We start from the raw sequence: 16,554 nt of genomic DNA, 5'->3' as shown, positions 1-16,554 counted from the left end.
CCTGACCATCATGGTGAAACCCTATCTTTAAATTAAATATATATATATATGTATATTTATATTTATATATATCTTTTGTAATAAACTAGTAATCTAGAAAGTAAACTTTTCCTGAGCTCTGTAGGTTATTCTAGTAAATAATTAAACCTGAGGAAGGGTTGTGGGAACCTTTGATTTGTAGCCAAATTGGACAGAAGTGGTATATATCCTAATATAACCTGGGAACCTGCCACTTATGATTGGCATGTGAAATTGGGGGATGGGGAAGCAGTCTTGTGGGACTGAGCCCTTAGCTCGTGGGATCTAATGCTGTCTTCAGGTAGTATTAGAACTGAGTTAAATTATAGGTCACCCAGTCAGTGTCCATTGGGGAATTGAATTGTTGTGAGGAAAACCCCACACATTTGGTGGCTAACAGTATTGATATAAGTAGTAGCATATATGACTGTTTTCCTATACATATATGTAGTATAAGTTTAAAGTAAAAAGTCAGTTTTATATTGTCAGGAGTGACTTTTTTTGCCCCTAAATATTACTGCTATAACTGCTTTACTAAGGAACAGTTGCTTGCTTTTATGTATTTGGCACCTGCAGCTACTGTTCTAAAAAGTTTGTGAGTATTCACTTGTTAATTAAATCTACAAATGACTGGCTGTATCCATGAAGTGAGTTACTCTAAAGATAATGGAACACTTAAATGGTCTAGAAATTTGTTATTAAAAATACATTAATATATATCTCCTAAAGAATATGACTGGTTTTTCCCAGGACTCAAATTTTTCAGTCTTTTCCTAACATCGTATTTTATTATGCATAAACAATATGCCATAGAACCTCTCAGATCACAACTTAACATTGAATTGCTTCAAATTTCAGTGGCATCAACCCAGAGAAAGCATCTAATTTTAAGCCTAAGCAATTGTTTCTTTCTTTTGAATAAAAAGCTGTCTTCTCTTTGAGGCATGAAGGTCTATGGCTCAAGAAACCTTATCAGGATAGTGAAATTGAAGATGCTCTTGTTACTCACATAAACATGATTCTCTCTTTGGAAAATTATTGTGGATGGTGCTTAGAAAATGCCATAGCCATGCACACATGCACTCTCCATGAAAGCCACCGCCCATCCTCAGGTGTACATTTTTTTTTTTTTTTAGCCTTTCTGGAGTTTATTTCTTAGTTTTCTGAATTCACTCATATTTTTGTCCTTTTAGTAAACAACACTAGTAACAACAAAGCCTGATTTCCCTTCTGAGTATCAGTGACAGTATTAATGGCCACTTTTGCTGTTAGTAAAAAGAACATAAGCTGGAATTGATGAGACCTGGACTCCAGTCATATTTCTTTCATTGACTAACTTTGTGACTTGGGACAAATCTCTTAATATCTTTGTATTCTCAGTCCTTATCTGAAAATGAGGGGATTGGGAGAGATGACTTCTTAGCGCTTGTTTGGTGTGAGACTCTCATACATAGATCTTAAAAGTGCACATGTTTATCCTCCTTAGATTTCAGTCAGTAATGTATATTATCACTAGCATTTAATCAAGGAAGCAGGAAGTTATCCATTGCTGCTAGCTGCTATCTACAGGAATTCTGTCTAGAGGCAGGGCAGACCAGTCAGCCAGTGTCTTCATGAATTACCTTTTTCTTCCACCATCCATTCCCACTGCAAGAGCTGTTCCTCTAGTGAGGCATTTCTAAGCAGCTGTCCAGAGAACTTTACCCCTTGAGATATCCTGAGAGATAGGAATATATGGTCAGATTTGTTTGGGAAGTACTATATCCTTCTTGAAGATTCACAATGCGTGTTAATATGCTTAGGGCTCTGAGAAGTTCTGTATTAAAAATGCTCATTAGGCTGGGCGCGGTGGCTCAAGCCTGTAATCCCAACACTTTGGGAGGCCAAAGCGGGTGGATCACGAGGTCAAGAGATCAAGACCATCCTGGTCAACATGGTGAAACCCCGTCTCTACTAAAAATACAAAAAATTAGCTGGGCATGGTGGTGCGTGCCTGTAGTCCCAGCTACTCAGGAGGCTGAGGCAGGAGAATAGCCTGAACCCAGGAGGCGGAGGTTGCGGTGAGCCGAGATCGCGCCATTGCACTCCAGCCTGGGTAACATGAGTGAAACTCCGTCTCAAAAAAAAAAAAAAAAAAATGCTCATTAAACTTTGCTGAACCTAGCACTTCTTTAACTTCATTTGGTCGTGGAACTGTTTCCTTTATCACACCAATCAACGTTCTAAAAGGATAAAATTCCTCAGAATAGAATATTTTGTTATTTGTGAGTTAAAAACTGCAAAGCCTTCATAAGACTTTTCTTGTTGGAAAGGGAAGGGAATTGTAGGCTCTACAACTCATTTAATGAATGTCTGTCAAGATAAGCCCTCTTGGTAGATGTTTTCTTCAGCTATTTTCCTTACAAACATCAACCATAATAGAGTGCCTGTCATCTTTAATAGGACAAAGAGCACCCATTCTCATTGGTAATAGTGCAGCTTTGTTCCTCTACACTGAGGACTAGTTCTCTGACTTTACATATTCTTGTTAGCCTCTGGGTTTCATGGCATCTTTTCAGAAATAGCTGAAACTGATATAGAACATGCACACATTCTGAGCACAAGAAAGATGACGTAGAATAGTCTATTATTGGTGACTGTTGGAAGACAGTTCTCTATGGGTCTCTAGTGTTTCTGTATCCTTTCTTCAAAAGTAAATGTTCGAGGATATTTGTACAGTGAACAGCCTTGAAAGATAGAGATAATATCTTTCTCTGGAGCAAAAGACAGACATGTTTACGGTCCAGTATAATAAATATAATGTTTCTCTCCAAAGCAAATGGCAAGCATACTTACTACTCATAAAAGGTTGACATTCCGTAAGCTCAGGATTCCTCTTCTATAACACAATCCACTGTGGATTTAGGTGCATTCTGGCTCTCTTTGCATCTCCTTGTGGGAAGTGGGACGCCAGGAACTGATAGAAAAATGCTGATATTTTGGATACTGCTATTGAAGTGAGTAGTAAACTTTTTTTGTCTCTGACCCAGGAGTTTTCATGTCTTATACCACCATCCAAGAAAGTGTAGCAGGCTAATATTTTAGTTTCCAAGGATAAGAAAATGTCAGAGCCTCCACATTTCTTTACAACTAGCATTTTCCTCTATACTAGGTAGAAATTGATGGGATAACTTGATATTCTTATCTGCTCTCCCTCTCTGAATCATTCTTGGTCTAATGAATATTCTCTCCTGTGAATGCTTTTCCAGGTCTGTTGTGGCATTTATGATAGCTTTCCATCCTTGTTTCTGAGGAAGATTCAATAGAGAGCTATTAGAAGTGATATACTCTGATTATAGAATTTCAAAGAAGAGTCACCATTAATTTAAAGTTCATCATGATGACATTTCATTACAACGGTGAGACAATATTTTATATTCTATTTTGAAAAATTATTTAAAAATCAGTTCTCAGTGAAAAGGAATTATCATGTTACATTAAAGAACGTATGTGTGTGTGTGTGTGTGTGTGTGTGTGTGTGTGTGTGTGTGTGTGTCTGAGTTAGTTGCATTGATAGCTTCCAAAAGAAAAATAGAGGAAAACTCTAGGGTTCAGATAAAATGAACTGCTTCCAGTGACCAAAGGGAGGAGGAGCATTTAACCACAACATGAGAACAGCGTATGCTCTCATTTAGGAGACTGAAAACATCTCTTATCTCTTAAGTGTCTCCAATATTCTTTAGCTTGTGAAATACTCCAGATAATCGCTATTTACATCGGATCTGATAATATTTTATACTGACTATGCATTTTATTGGCTTAACCAGAATTCAAAATTATACCTTTTATAATAATGCTTCTGATCACTTGCTTTGAAACAAACACTTTCTAGTTGAAAAATTATCAGCGACTTTAAAGTATAATAGTATTGATTTGGGAGCAACCAGCTCTGCACATTTATAAAAGGTAGGCTGACAGTCATGCTTTTAAACATTTTACATGTAATATTTCATTTCATCCATATAACAGCAGGATAACAGAGGTAATTCACTATTCCCACTTCACAGATAGGGAGTCTGAGGCACATAACAGCTAATGTCACCTGTCCAACCTCATGCTGTTAGTAAGTGGCACAGCTAGGAGTATGATCCAGACAGCCTGATTCTAAAGCTCACAGTCTTATCCCACCCTTTCTATCTTAAAACATCACAGTATTTTAAACTGCTGGAAAATGTCATCTTTTCCCCCTAGAGTGCTAAAGAGAAATAAACAATCTTGCTTATCTGGAGTTTCATACCTAATTATCTTCACATTTACAGTGTTTTTGATCTTCATTTCTCTACAGTGAATATATCTCAGTATCGTTAAGGGTGAACTGGTATCCATCAGCTCATGTTGACTGAGAAAAAAAAAGATAATATATAGCCCATTTTGAGTAGAAAGACATTCTGGTTTTGCCACTTTGAAATGTTTCACATACAGTTTTGGTGTATCCCAAACTCCTAACATAGATGCATTTGAAAAATCATTTAGTAACCTAAAACAAATACCAATAGATGCTGAGTGCCTTTAAGTCTATATCCAAAGAGGGAGGAAAGAGCAACAATCTTTTAAAAGTTACTAATTCTCTACCTAGACATGTTTCCATTTTTCATGGTTATAAAGAGTATTACTGCCAGCCCCAAACTGCCCAAATTTCCAGTCCCCAGATGGGCACATTGTGATGCTGCCTAGGCTATAAGTCACATCACAATACTTTTCCTCAGATCAGCCTGGCAGCTCAGCCTGTCCAGTTTCCCAAGGAGGGTGAGGTGGGGAGTGGTGCGAGACTTCTGAGTACCTTAAGGGGAAAGGAATTTTTAAAATCTTGCGTGACTATTTCTTAGGATGATGAGGAAATCATTTAATATGCAACCTTTATAGATTGCTGCCTAGCCTCTGAAACTCCAAAATGATTTCTGAAAAAATATCAACAGAAAGGTTTCATGCAAAATTCCTGCAATGTTAGATCCACTCAGCGTCCTGGCTACTGAAGACAGAGTATGACACACGGTGCAGATGCAAAAGCCAGTTTCACTTCTAGCCTTCCCTGCCACCATTTTCACAAGAAAATGAGGAGTCGCCATGGTCTTTGCTGAAAAACTTTTGTGAAGATTGGTGGATATTTTTCTCTCTTTCTGTTTAAACCTTGAAGAACAGAGTTGAGTGGAACTTACTTTCTGTTTCTGTTATCTAGAGTGAATTAAGAGTTTTAAGAGAAGCAAATATGAATCTCTTGATCTTGTGAAATCTCAAGTAGCTAAAAGGAGTATTGACATTTTTAAACTGGAAGTATTTGAATTTACCTGGATTTAAACCTGCATTGGCATTTTTTATAACATATATGACGACTGAATTTCTGTAGACCCAGTAGGAAATCGCCTATTTTTTGGGGAAAAAATCATCTTCCTGAACTTTGCGGTTATTTAATCAAATCTGCATATGGCTCTGGTGGATTTGTAGTTCTTTACTGCCTCCCTGACTTTGCATGTGTCTTTATACCACCTTCCAATTTCTTACTTCCTTTTTCTCCTTATCACGATACTCTCTTCCTCTCCAAATTCCATCAGTCTTTAAATGTTTACTTCAAATTCTATCTTCATAAAGTTTTTCTCATACTTTCTTTTCTGTAAACTCTTTCCTGTGGCTTGAATGTTTGTGTCCCCTCGAAATTCATATGTTGAAACCTAATTCCCAATGTGATAGTATTAAGTGGTGGGGCCTTTGAGAAGTGATTAGGCCAGATTTCCACTGTGATGAATGGGATTAACGCCCTCACGATAGAGGCTTTTGGGAGCTTATCCCTTCTGCCATTTGAAGATGCAGCAAAGAGGCAGCAAACAGGTACCATCTGTGAAGGAGAGAAGAAGCCCTCACCAGCCATCAAGTATGCTGGCGCCTTGACCTGAACTTCTCAGCCTCCAGAACTATGAGCAATAAATGTTTATAAATTGCTCAGTCTAAAGTATATTTCACAGTAGTCAAAAGGGGCTAAAACACTCTATAGTCATTAATCATCTTTCTTACCTTATATGCCTATGAGAACTTAAGTAAGCTGCTTAACTTCTCTAAGCCTCAGTTTCCCAAGGGATAAATGGGGATAGTTATAGTGCCTACTTTGTAGTGTGATTATGAGGGCTAGATTATTGAATACATATGAAATATTATAATGGAGTCTGATACATTATAAGCATGTGACAAATATTAATTTTTATTAACATTTAATAGCTAATCGTAGGCCGGGCGCGGTGGCTCAAGCCTGTAATCCCAGCACTTTGGGAGGCCGAGGCGGGTGGATCACGAGGTCAAGAGATCGAGACCATCCTGGTCAACATGGTGAAACCCCGTCTCTACCAAAAATACAAAAAATTAGCTGGGCATGGTGGCGCATGCCTGTAATCCCAGCTACTCAGGAGGCTGAGGCAGGAGAATTGCCTGAACCCAGGAGACAGAGGTTGCAGTGAGCCGAGATCGCGCCATTGCACTCCAGCCTGGGTAAAAAGAGCGAAACTCCCTCTCAAAAAAAAAAAAAAAAAAAAAAAGCTAATCGTATCCTTATTTTAAACACTTTTCAATTTTTTTCTATTTTCCACATGGTAGAGGTTAAAATTTATTGATTTATTTATAACATAATGCCAAAGATAATGTTTCTTCTAGTTTTCAATTATATTGATAAAGAGTTGCCAATGTCAGTTTTCTTAAAAGTCAGCTTAATTACAATAAAATTATTATAATTAAGCTTTATAATTATAATTTTATGATAAAATGTTTATTATAATTAAGCTGTGTAAGTGTAATAAAATTAAAACAAAAACATAAACTTAATTATAATAGTGTTTAAAAATTACCTGAATTAATTAATCACATTTCATTAATATACATAATGTATAATTATATATTTATTATACATAAATTTTATTTAATTATTTAAATTTGTATTTATATAAATTTTTATTTTTATTATATAAAATTAATAAATTTATATAAATATAAATTAATATAACTTAAATATATTTCTACATTTTAATTGCAATTTAATATATCACCCATGATACACTAAAATAATCATTTATTTCCCCCACCCCAAATTTAAACCCATGAAATTGTATTTTTGAGAAATTCTTATCTAAAATATCTGTCATACTGTAGAACTTCTATGAATATGAATGAATCAATATCCTAGTTACTGATATAGACAAATTATTATGCACCAAGAATTTTGAAGTATGACTTTATTGTTTACTGAAATCGCATGCAGGAAGAAATAGCTAGTTTTAACACACCAGTGTTATGTGTTCCTTTTTACATAATTTATACAGAGATATATCTCAAGATCTCTCCAAATCCCTCATAAATTTGTGATCTACAGGGGAGGGAGGGCCTCGTACTTTAAAGCAAACAAACTTCAACAGGCTGTTTGAAAGGTAAAATTGGGCAATATTAATTTGAAAGCAGGAACAGTTCAGCCATTTGTAGACAGTCAGTATGTCTGTCCAGAAACCAATGGGAGTATGACACCAAAGGTTAAAACAGGGTCCCAAAGTTTGTTCGAGAGATAAAATACTAAGGTCTTGTAAATCACAGAGGAGCCACTTTATCTGTATTACTTTGTTATCTTTAGAAAGTAGTTTTAACTCTTCAAGCAGTTTTAAACCATTGTGTAGTATTTTGCAATGGAGAAAAAACTTTAGGTAAGATGGAAATATCTCTTAAGCTCTTCCTTTCCTCCCTTTGCATTTCCACGTCCCTCCTCTAGTTTTGTTCTTATCACTTTATGCCTAACTAGTGGGACTGTCTCCTTCCCAGTCTTCCCATTTTAGTTTTATCCAAACAACTTTCCATGCAATTGTCTGATTTATATTCCCAAAGTGCTGCTTTCAGCACGTATATAATGAATGGTTGGTCCATAGTAGCTGCTCAATATAGTTTCCCCTTGCTTTAAGTAACTTCCTGCTGTCCAAAGGGAAAAACTTAAAATCACATCCTGCATGGTTTGTAAATCTCAGTAGGAAACTGTGGTATAATAAAAACTGTATTTGGCCTTTTTTCCTGGTTTCTACTACAGAGCTTCTAAAACCCTCTGCATTCCCTAAGTTATAGAGGTCTCTTTGTTATGCAAATGAAGTGGCTGACCATAGCCTCCTATGTAGTTTCAGGATGGAGGCTGGTCACCAGAAAGACCAACCATGGGATTAGAACACTCAAACGTTGGGCCAGCCTGACCTGAGTTAAAAAGTCAACTAACCATGAGGGGTAGGGGGCTAGAGACTGAGTTCAATCATTTGGCCAATAATTTAATCAGTCATATAAATATGTGTATATATAAATGTGTATATATATATATATGGTGAAAACCCTAAAAAAATATGGACTCCAAGGCACAGGGGAGCTTCCTGGTGGATGAACATATAGCTATACCAAGAGAGTGTATGCACTGAGTCCACAGGGTGAGGGTGTGGAAGTTGTGTGGTCTCTCCCTGACCTTGCCCTATATATGTCTTCATTTGGCTCTTTTTGAGATGTAGCCTTTATTTTAAAAAAAAGCTGTGATCAAACCTGTGCTTTCTTGAGTTCTGTGAGTTGTTCTAGTGAATACTGAACCTGAGAGGGTCATAGGAGTCACTAAATTTGAAGCCAGTTGGGCAGAAGTGTGAGTTGCCTGGGACCTCCTGAGATTCTTGACTGTCATCCTAAGTGAGGGCAGTCTCATGAAGGACACTACCCCTCAACCTGTGGAATCTGGGCCAATTCTGGTAGTTAGTGTTATAACTGAGTTGAGGTGGAAGCAGAACAGAGACATTTGAATAGCTATTACTGGAATCTGTAGAAGTAGATCAAGTCACCAGAGCATGATTATGTGTAGCATTGCTGCAATGGAAAAACTGACTTACTAATGGCCTGCTCAGGACCACAAAATGATAAAACTGCTTCCTCTAATCTGGCTTACCTACAACATGTTAGGACAGCCTCATGCTAAGGAATCATACCCATGAGTCATCTGAAGATAGGAGTAGTCAACATATTTTGACTAGCCTAGGCGAAGGCATTTAGACTGCATTGTGAACCATGGTCTTAATTTCCCAGGGTCTTCCACTGGTTTATTTAGGCAGAAAAGATGAGTGTCCTTTATCACTTAGTTTCTCTAAAAAGTATTCTACCTAGGCCAAAAAAAAAGAAAAAAGAAAAAGGAAACCAAGCCTATGATAAGTTATAAGTAAGTGGATATGCTGTGTGAAGATTTGGATTTGTCTGCTCTTTCTATATCCTAGATAGTAATTCTGAGAAAAATCAAGGTGCTGGTACTGGTGATGGCGGTGTATGGGGGAGGGAGGACCCTGTCTATTGCTCAGTAAGCTATCTGTTTCCAATTTTGACAGTAAAACATAGCAACGGGGGAAAGAAAGGAAAAATCACAAAGCAAGTATCCACTGCCTAGCAGGCTCAGAACAAATGCTTTTAACTTATATTCGCTTATTTAACATAAGCTTATGAAGACATAACCTCCCTGAGGGGTAGGTATTAATATCCTCACTTTGTAGGCACTCAAAGTGGCTCAGAATTCCCTGAAATCTCATAGTAAGTTAAAGAACAAGCATTATCATTCAGCGTTGTTTGAATCCAAATTTAAACTCTGCGCTCTCCTTTACTGCCTAGTTTGCAGCTTTGAGCCTCATTATGGCATGCACAAGTCACACTCAGGTTTAATAAAGCCAAGAAAGGTTGTCTTTTCCCCCTACATTTGCAAGAGGTGGGATGAGATTTAGTAACATTCATGTTAGATTGGAGTCAGCTCCTGAACCAATTTTCTTGAGACAAATCAGAGATTTTCACTGTCAAGACAATAATGAAAACTCTTTGCAGCCTCCTCCCTCAATGTTATCTCTTTCAGGCAAATTGGTGCTAATTCTGGGGCAAGCAGGAACAAGTAATCATCACAACCTCCTAGAGATATCCTTGGCACAGTTGCCCGGGGCACACTTGGCTGTGCTTTACAGAACGCTGTTCCCACGCCCCAGAATGAACTCTGACTAGTTGTAGATAGCCAGAAGTGACCCTTCTAGCAAGAATCCTTGATGATACGTCCCCCATGTCTTCCAGAAGACCTGCTAAAAGGCTCAAAATATGCTGAACTCACACTGGGCAGATGAGGTTGGGACCCTGCATTACTGTCTCTTTGTCATTAGTAAATCTTCCTGGCACGGTTAGCTGGGACCTAACATGAAGGGCCTGGCACATAGTGCCCAGCCCCTGGTGGTGGAGGTACAAGGGAGTAGGACAGGGCACAGTGATCTCTACAGTCTCACTTGGCCACCAGCAGGGCGGGCAGCTCAGGACGGTGTTTCACCTGGGCCAAAATTTTGAGCAGTCTGTGGACTGGTACCTGGGTTGCAAGCAGAGTGCACGTACTCACCAGAGAACACCTTTGGCTGAATGCACTCTTCCTCTCATTTCCTGAGGGTTCCCAGCAGTTAATTTCCCATGGAAACAAGCAGAAATCTGTTTTAATCATCTGGCATTTTTAGTATCCTAATTTGTATGGGAACCTGGAGATAGAGACATATGGTACATTCATTATCTAAGAAAGCTACAGCTGAAAGAAAAATAGTGAAAGCCAGTCTTAAAACTGGAAAGTTTCAGCAGATGCCCTCAGATTACTTTCCTTCATCTCACGGACTGTCAACAATGCTGCCAAAAGTGTTGTTCTGTTTTAGCTCAGTATTTCTAGCAAGATTTACACTTGAACCTTGGTGTGTGCTTCCCTCATGGCCCTTTACAGCCTGTCAGCTCTTGTAGTTGGATATTGGAGCCCCCCATTAACCTCCTGAACCAGATACAGAGGTGGAATGAGCACAAGCTTAGGAGGAGTCAGTTAGACCTGAGTTCTCATCCTGACTCCTGACCTTAATAGTTCATTGGTGTAGGGCTAAAACTGAACTTCCCCATGCTTCATTTTTCTTTTTCTTTCTTGTGTTTTTTATTTTATTTTATTTTTTTTACTTTTTTGGAGATAGGGTCTTGCTCTGTCACCCAGGCTGGAGTGCAATGTTGTGATCTCAGCTCACTGCAACCTCCGCCTCCCAGGTTCAAACAGTTCTTCTGCCTCAGCCTCCTGAGTAGCTGGGATTACAGGTGCACACCATCATGCCTGGCTAATATTTGTATTTTTAGTAGAGATGGGGTTTCGCTGTGTTGGCCAGGCTGGCCTCGAACTTCTAATCTCAAGTGATCTGCCCCCCCTTAGTCTCCCAAAGTGCTGGGATTACACTTGTAAGCCACCAGACCCTGCCCGTTTTTCTCATCTGAAAATTTCATTCATTCATTTAATAAATATTTATTGATTGTATATTTTGAGCCAGGTACTATTTTAGGAACTACGGAGAGAGCAATAAATGAATACAATCCTCACCTTTGTGGGGTTTATATTCTATTTTGGAGGACAGAAATTGTAAAAAATGAGTAGAAGAAATACTATGCCAGCTGGTGGTAAGTGTTATAAAGAATAATAATGCAGAGACAGGGAGTATTTGGACAAGGCAATGACAGATTTTAAAAAGGCTGATCAGGGAAATGTCCTCACTGCGAAGAGGCAGTCGAGGAAAGACCTGAAGGAGGTGTGAGGGTGGACTTGTGGCTACTGAAGAAAGAGCATTTTGGGAGAGGCCCTAGCTTTAGGAGATTACCAGGTGTTTTTGAGGAACAGCAAGGAGTCCAGTATGGCTGGAGAGCTTTGGGCAACACCAAAGAAAATTTGGCTGTGGTCACTGTCACTCTCATACTGGAAGGGTTTGAGTAGAGGTGACGTGATCTAAGATGTATCAGGGTTATTCTAGCTGCTGTGGTAAGAGCAGACTGCAGGGGACAAAGTTAGAATGTTATCAGTCATCAAAGGGAGACTCCATGATGATTTGCACCAGGGTAATTGATGTCAGGTGGTGAGAAGTGGCTGCATTCTGGTCAACACATTCTTTTGAAAGTAGAGTTTTAAGAATATGCAACAGATTGTATGTCGGGTAAGAAAGGGAGAGGAGTCAGAAATAACTCCAAAGCTTTTAGCCTGGGTACGGGGAAGAAAGGAGTGTCCATTTTCTGACATGCAAAATAGTTTAAGAGGAACAGGTGGAAGGGATGGGAACTCTGGAATTCTGTTTTGAACATGTTACATTTGAGGTGCCAATTAGAAATCCAGGCTGCAGCTGGGCAACATGGCAAAACCTTGTCTTTCCTAAATATGCAAAAAGTTAGCCAAGTGTGGCACATGCCTGTAGTCTCAGTTACACTAGGGGCTGAGGTGGGAGAATCATCTGAGCTGGGAAGTTGAGGCTGCAGTGAGCTGTGATCATGCCACTACAGCCTGGGTGACAGAAGTGAGACTCTGATTTTGTCTTTGAGAAAACAAGAGTAATCTCTCCTGATGCTTTACTGTGAGAAGCTGAGCTGATTGAGAAGTAAATAACAGTTTCTGTGCTTTCCCAGCTTGGGCACTATTATTTCCTTGTAGTGGATCTAATGGGATTTCATGGTCCTGGCACTGGAATAAATAATATAGAAAGTACACATCCCACCCCCACCACCACCTCCCATTTACCATTTTTTTTTTTTTTTTAGGGTAGTTACAGGCTAGAGTTGGAAAGAGGATACTTAAGACTAAGAGTGTAAAGAAGGCCATGGAGAAGAGAATGTCTGTGCTTATATTAGTTTCAGGAAGGCTTTTGGGTCCTGAATGGAGGAGGCATTAAAGGCTAGAAGTGAGTTATACAGAGGAAATTATAATACTAACTTGCAGGGATGTTCACATCCTGGCTCAAAGTAGGGTTCTATGAATCTCAGTTCACTTTCTTTTTCTTAAAGACAAGAACTCTGCATTATTAATCTTTGTACTCTTAGTAGGTATATAGTAAAGTCCCTATTTCCAGACTTGAATTTAGTCACTTTATGTCTTTATGTTTCTAAGGTACTGAAGACTTAAGGGTCAGGTCTAGGTAAAGTTTAGATTTTATTCTAGAGCAGTACTGCCTGGTGGAAATAAGATGCGAGCCACAGAGGCAATTTAAAATTTTCTAGTAACCACCTTTTAAAAAGTAAAAAGAAATCAATGAAATTAATTTTAATAATATATATAATTTAACCCACATTGGACAGGGCAGCAATTGGGGGGTATTTTCCTCTCTTGCTTTATATGTTTGAGCCTGATATTTGACTGCTGACAGATGGTGTGTTTTCTGCCCATTAGGTTCAGATACTACTTGTTCTTTTGCTTTATATAGCAAGCAAGTTTTTTGGTGCATCTACTGGAGATATTCTGTGACTATCCAAGCTCACACACATGCACCTTAATATGTGGCCACTATTCCTGTACATGTTGGAGACAGGATCAAAAACGTTTTTAGTGGTCCACCTGCTTTTACCTCCCACAGGTGGAAACATCACTCAAAAACCACCAATAAAAGATCCAGTAATACCAACAATATCGTACCTACAAATGTTTGCTTGAATGGGTGGTCATTCTAATGGCTACATTTAAAAATGTTACCTTTCTCTGATTTTTATGTTAAAAATTTCTATGACGAAAAAGCATAAAAAAGCTGAAAGTAGGATACAGACAACTTGGAATTAGTGGCAGAATGTCTTCTAGGAAATGGCACACATAGAAAATAAAAACAGAAACAACAACAACAAAATAAAAACAAGTGGAAACTATCTTGAAAAATGTGTAGCCTTTAGTCACAGAATAAGTGGAGACTTAATTTACAATTCAGTTTATTAAAATTACCTGTTGGTACTTTTACTGACTCGATTATGTTTCTAATTTACAAAGCCCCTCCCTGACTTCAGGAATGCTAATGCTGGTCCTTAATAGGGAAGGCACCACAGCCGGTGCTGTTCTAAGCACTTTATATATATGAATTTATTTAGCTTTAATAACAATCTATGTCTATTTTAACAACCCTATACAGTAACAGCTCTTAATCTCAGCTCTGTCACTTGCTAGTTAGGAGACTCTCTGAGACTCGATGTTTAAAAATGTAAAATATAGATGAAAATACAACTCACCTCACAAGATTGGTGTAATAATTAACTCGAGGTAATTGTGAAGATACACAGAACAGTGCTTCACACATAGTAAGCTCTCAATGTAGATCATTACTATTATTGATGACAAATACAAGATTTACTTTGCAAATCTCGAGGGAAAGGGTTACAAACATTCTATGGCAAGGAAGACAGAGTAAGAACCTCCTCTCCCGGCTCAGACAGTGGTTTTCTGCTTCAAGAACTACAGCTTTTCTTCTCTGTATACTAGAAAGTTTTGGAGCCTATATTAACAGGTTCCAGGTCATTAGGGAGCTCCTACTACGATGCCTGGCAAAAGCATACTTCAACATCACTAGCATTTTAAAAATTATTATTATATACTCTAAGTTCTGGGTGCGGAACGTCCAGGTTTGTTACATAGGTATACACATGCCATGGTGGTTTGCTGCACCCATCAACCCATCATCTACGTTAGGTATTTCTCCTAATGTTATCCTCCCCTAGCCCAGCCCCCAACAGGCCCCAGTGTGTGATGTTTCCCTCCCTGTGTCCATGTGTTCTCCTTATTCAACTCCCACTTATAGTGAGAACATGTGGTGTTTGGTTTTCTGTTCTTGTGTCTGTTTGCTGAGAATGATGGTTTCCAGCTTCATCCATGTCCCTGCAAAGGACATGAACTTATCCTTTTTTATGGCTGCATAGTATTCTGTGATGTATATGTGCTACATTTTCTTTATCCAGTCTATCACTGATGGGCATTTGGGTTGAAGTCTTTGGTATTGTGAACAGTGCCGCAGTAAACGTATGTGTGCATGTGTCTTTATAGTAGAATGATTTATAATCCTTTGGGTATATATTCAGTAATGAGATTGCTGGGTCAAATGGTATTTCTAGTTCTAGAATGGGAATATATGCACATGGTACAAAATTCAAAAAAATACAAAAAGATAAGCAGAGAAAATATACATGGTGTTATCAGGTGTTTTTTTGTGCATCTACTGGGACATTCTGTGACTATCCAAGTTCACACTTTATTAAATTAGCAAATATATCTAGTAGTAGTCTATTGTTTTTACTGGAATGTCCAAAAGCCCAAGAGTTTATAAGACCTGGAAGAAGAATCTTAGTTCAGAAATTTGATTGTTTCCCAGGGACGCTTTCTTACAGGCTCATATTAGCCATTGATTGTGTTAGTGATCATCTCACCAAGGGCCCCAGGGAGGGCTCAATAATCAGGCATAGGGAGTTAGAAGTGGGCAAGAAGAAGATTCAAGAGAAGGAAGATAAGGTGACAGGTGCCTACTGGGTGTCAGATATGACTAAGAATGTTATATGTGTTGTTTCTATTTTCTTAGTCACCTTGAAACATGGCTATTACTCTTCCCATTTTGCAGATGAGAAAACTGAGCTGTATAGAAAGGTTGTCTGATGTGTCTAAGATAACACAGCTGGAAAGTTGAGGAGTCAGGATTCAAATTTAAGTTTGGCTGGTGTCAAAATCCCCAGCCCAGTGACTTCGATACTACAAAATGGACAAAAGAGATGATCAGGTACCCAGAAGGGCAGAAAGTAGCTGAATTGCTAGTTGTTTTGAGTGCGCTAGGAAGGGAAGAGAGATACAGTCTGAAAAATGAACATTTACCACATCAAAACAACACCCAGTAGGAAAGTTGACAGCCCTTTTCTGTCTTACCGCTGATGGCAGTGGTGGGCCATCCCGAGCAGCTGCTGCCATTGTACCACCGGCTGCAGCCAGGCGGGACCCACCTCGGGCCCGGAGCCTCTGCCACTCTGTACCCTGGCGCTGTGTCATTGCTCTTGCCCACTGCCACTGTGGAGAGGTGTGGGGAGGTGATGGACAGTCCCTGGAGCCTGCCCCTGAGAGCCTCCACGATGGGGCTGAGCTGAGTTGCCTTCTGGTGTGGGGGCAGCATAGTTGGGCACAGGGGCAGGCAGAGAGGGGCCCTGAGGTGGAGCTGGACCAAGGGCGGTGCTGCGTTCCAGGGAGCTGGCAGGAGCGAGGAGCAGGCAGGAGCCCCACCCTCCCAGGCGCCTCTACAGCCACCTGGGTTGGCATCTCTGCATTCTCAGGGGTCTGGAAAGCCCCCCTCTTACCCCTCATGGGCTTGAAGGTGTCTGCTCCTACTGCCTGGCCTTTCCCTGCTGTTGGCTCCAATCCTAGAGTGGAGTTGAGGCCAAATGTGGGCACTGTCACAGCCCGGCTGGGTATACACACACTTGGGGCAGTGCTGACATGCCAGCTCCCTGGCACCTCAGTCCCCTCTGGACTCTGGGCACTGACAAGTACAGGAGGGAGGCAAAGGAGGGTGCTGAGAACAGCCCAGTCCTGGCCCTGCCCATGCTCCTTGACATGAACAGCCTGGGTGTCATGAACAGTAGCAGGAGGCAGACAGGCTCCTGGGTAGAAGTGGACAGGTCCCTAGTGAAGCCCCACCCTCAAACCAGGGAGGACCTGAAGCCTGG

At 39.7% G+C, this 16,554-nt stretch overlaps 1 protein-coding gene and 1 long non-coding RNA gene across 2 annotated transcripts in view; both read right to left on the bottom strand.

Moving 5' to 3' along the window:
- Positions 1–10,710, bottom strand: part of LRRC8C (leucine rich repeat containing 8 VRAC subunit C) — a 110,980-nt gene extending 100,270 nt beyond the window's left edge. Inside the window, exon 1 of the mRNA XM_032247825.1 lies at positions 10,448–10,710. The gene's annotated coding sequence lies outside the window, so the exon portion shown is untranslated. The remainder of the gene's footprint in view (positions 1–10,447) is intronic.
- Positions 10,711–12,624: 1,914 nt separating this feature from the next.
- On the bottom strand, positions 12,625–16,155 carry LOC116529920. The gene is made up of 2 exons (XR_004259741.1): positions 15,099–16,155; positions 12,625–13,381 (listed from the first exon to the last, which is right to left on the bottom strand). It is a non-coding gene; the product is annotated as an uncharacterized LOC116529920 (long non-coding RNA).
- Positions 16,156–16,554: the final 399 nt, after the last annotated feature.

Source organism: Sapajus apella, unplaced genomic scaffold (genome assembly GCF_009761245.1).
Source record: "Sapajus apella isolate SASKATOON/1434 unplaced genomic scaffold, GSC_monkey_1.0 scaffold64, whole genome shotgun sequence".
Taxonomy (NCBI): Eukaryota; Metazoa; Chordata; class Mammalia; order Primates; family Cebidae; genus Sapajus; species Sapajus apella.
The sequence above is the reverse complement of the archived record's forward strand: the minus strand, read 5'-3'. Positions and strand labels throughout refer to the sequence as shown.